We start from the raw sequence: 3,081 nt of genomic DNA, 5'->3' as shown, positions 1-3,081 counted from the left end.
GCCTCCAGCTGTTGGCTAGGGCATATCACGCATTGCCACGTACGTGGGTGTGTTCTGTGCACAGTGGGCACCACTCCATTGATGCGTCACGGCATTGCAGGAGTTATGGGCTTGAAGTTCAGCCATACTTAACTGCACGATAAGAATATTCTCGTATGTTGTATGAACACGAAGGGGGAGGGGTGGGAAGAGGTATTGTGCCATAGTACTGGGATTTCAAAGGGTCGGGTGAGACATTTTTCTTGTCCCTTTCCCTTTTAAATTCTAGCTTTAAGAGCATTTAATTCCACCCGTCAGCAGATACTAGTTTTCGACATGCTGTATTTATTGAACGTGGGCAACATTTAAAAGTACACTGGAGCATAAAATCTCAGTACATTGTAAATGTTTCACATTAAAATTTTACATCCATTGTATGTCCTTGCCACGCCTAGCGAAATAGGCGAGTTCTAGTATGCATTCTCTTAACATCAGGCTTAATTACGTTTACACACTCGTCCACGTAGTTCAGGCAGAAACTGGACAATGCCATGTTGTCAAGAGCATTACATTTTTGGTCCGTGCTTATACATTCCGTTCCGCTACCCCCGAGGCCACACCAGAAGCTTGGCCTGGAGAAGCCCTACTCTCCGATGCATCGACAGGCTCTTCTGGTCTGAAGTACTGGTAGACGATACCCGCAGCAACACCGCCTACGCACGGTCCCACCCAGTACACCTGCAAAAAAAAAAAACGGCCGAACCAATACTAAGCAAAGCTTAGTCGTCAACTCTTCATTCATTTCACACTTTTCATTTGATACATACCCAATGGTTTGTCCAAGATTCCGTAACGAAAGCAGGTCCGAACGAGCGTGCCGGATTCATACCAGCACCAGTGTACTGCATCTGCGAAAAATGAAGCTCATTTAGTCTTGCACGATACCTCTGATATTTCCTCGTTGCATTTGAATCCCTCTGAATAGGGATTTACACCTTATTGAATTTTAGGCAGTCCTTTGTCAATTACAGGTGCGTCCTGTCGCTGCTTTTTCAGTTACCATCAGGGTTTGCTCTACTGATCTACGAAGTGAATTTTCTATCCCTGTTAATTTATGAGTAGTTTTCTACGAAACCGTAAATTCAACTACATCGTAAAGTAGTTTTGTCTTCCCGAGACCTAAGTTATGAAGCCGAACACACATCGTAGCTCCGTGTTACTGAGCTTGGGACGATACCTTCACGTTTAGTCGGGCATATACTTAACCTAAATGATTCACTTCTTTCATTGTAGCAGTGCTTCTGGTGTGTGAAGATCTCTTTACAACTCACTGATGACAAAGTCAACTTATGTCTGGACAAGGTCGAGCCATAAGCTTTCTATAGGGCGTTAGCCCACATTCCAAATTTAAATCCATTTGCACAGTTTAAATAAATACTTAAGTCACTGATTACTTTCATACAAGGGTAGACCAAGTAGTAGTGCCCTGTATTAAGTTTAGTGATTGAGGCGACAGCGGAAATAGTACAGATTATAGCCTTAACTGTCCTCTACACACCTCCCTTTTTGCACTGTCGCCGATGCATTTGTGCCTATCTGCGACATTTCTGAACCAAGCCCTGCTTTTTCTTATGGCTCAGCTGTTACGTTTACGCAAGTCATTTGATCTTTAACAGCCTATGTTGCTTTCTTAAGACGTAACAGTCAAATGGGCTGTAGTGTTCAAGATTCACCACAGACCAGTTTCATTTTACGATCGCTTTATGCGAAGAACGACGTTTGGGGGCGTGCGTTATTGGCTCCCTAAGGTTCTGAAGTGTGGTTACACAATCGTCGCTGTTTATCGTCAACTCTAAAGCGTGTTTCTTGTTTATCATTACCAGTACGCCTTGGGTCCCCATCTAATCAATGTCTGCCGGCAGCTGTGCGGAATGTCTGAAGTTTTTCACCCAACGCCACACATTGTCCACGTGCGTTACAGCGTCCCCGCACATTAACATCTTTGAATTCCTGTCAGCAAGAAGGACCCGTGTTATTCAAAGCAGGTATAGCCATGGGACACATATTGCTTTCAATGTTGGAAGAACTTTCTGAGAAAATTTTTAGGTGTAACCCTGTCAAATGATTATGATTTCAGTCCTCGCTTTAGAAACAATACAACCTAGCTGCAGTCACTTGCACATATTCAATTCTCTTTACCAAGGCTTACCAATGTACTAAAATTTGCTAGATATGCAGCAGGATATTTAGAGAGTCACCCATGACATCACATTATCTCCTCTGTTGTGTATATTACACAAATAATGTTATGTTTTAAGTGTTTCCTTGCAGATCATCTTGATCTTAATTATATTATATCATGCTAATGAGTTACTTATCTTTTTCACTTAACAAAATACAAATATCTGAAATGGTAAACTAAAAAAACACAAATGCCATGAATGTAAAATGTAAAATAAGAATTTAAAATGTAAAAGAAATGTGAGTAAAATAAAGAATTATAATGTTATTGAATTTTACATATTTAATTATGTATGTTGGAAATACTCTGACAGCTTATTGTATACTGCTTATTTTCCAGACCAGTATTTCAAAAACCGGTTATATTACACAGGGATTTATGTGGTTGAAAGCATCTTGGATTTCTGTTGTAACAAAAGTTTCTATTTTTCAAAATTAAATAGTGCTGGTGGGGTATTTTTTTGTAAATTTTCAGATTAGTACAAAAAGTTGATTATACAGTTTTCAAGAACATTAATTACATATCAACTGTTATTTTTTTAAAAAAAAACATTTTCATTTTACATCATTTTGAATATATTCCTTGTCAATCTAAAATTCCAAATAACATTTCATGGTGTGTTTCATTATGTGTACTGGGTGACACACTATGACAACTGTGTTGGATTAAGTGGATATCCTGAGTGTGAAATAGACACAGTCATTCCTATAACGTTGTTAGGAACGGACTATGTTAAATTAACAAGCAAACTATAATACACTTACTGCAATTACGCTTCAACTTTTTTGCATATATTGGGAACAACTAATCTATGTTGCTGTCTCCACGACTAAAATAATAGGAAATATCCGTGGTTCATA

General features: G+C 39.1%; 1 long non-coding RNA gene across 1 annotated transcript; it reads right to left on the bottom strand.

The window, feature by feature from the left end:
- Nucleotides 1-303: 303 nt before the first annotated feature.
- On the bottom strand, nucleotides 304-889 carry LOC126317529 (uncharacterized). Its single transcript, XR_007556690.1, has 2 exons — nucleotides 807-889; nucleotides 304-717 (listed from the first exon to the last, which is right to left on the bottom strand). It is a non-coding gene; the product is annotated as an uncharacterized LOC126317529 (long non-coding RNA).
- Nucleotides 890-3,081: the final 2,192 nt, after the last annotated feature.

The sequence above is a fragment of the Schistocerca gregaria genome, unplaced genomic scaffold, assembly GCF_023897955.1.
Source record: "Schistocerca gregaria isolate iqSchGreg1 unplaced genomic scaffold, iqSchGreg1.2 ptg000634l, whole genome shotgun sequence".
Lineage (NCBI taxonomy): Eukaryota > Metazoa > Arthropoda > Insecta > Orthoptera > Acrididae > Schistocerca > Schistocerca gregaria.
Note: the sequence above shows the minus strand (reverse complement) of the source record. Positions and strands in the feature narration are given on the sequence as shown.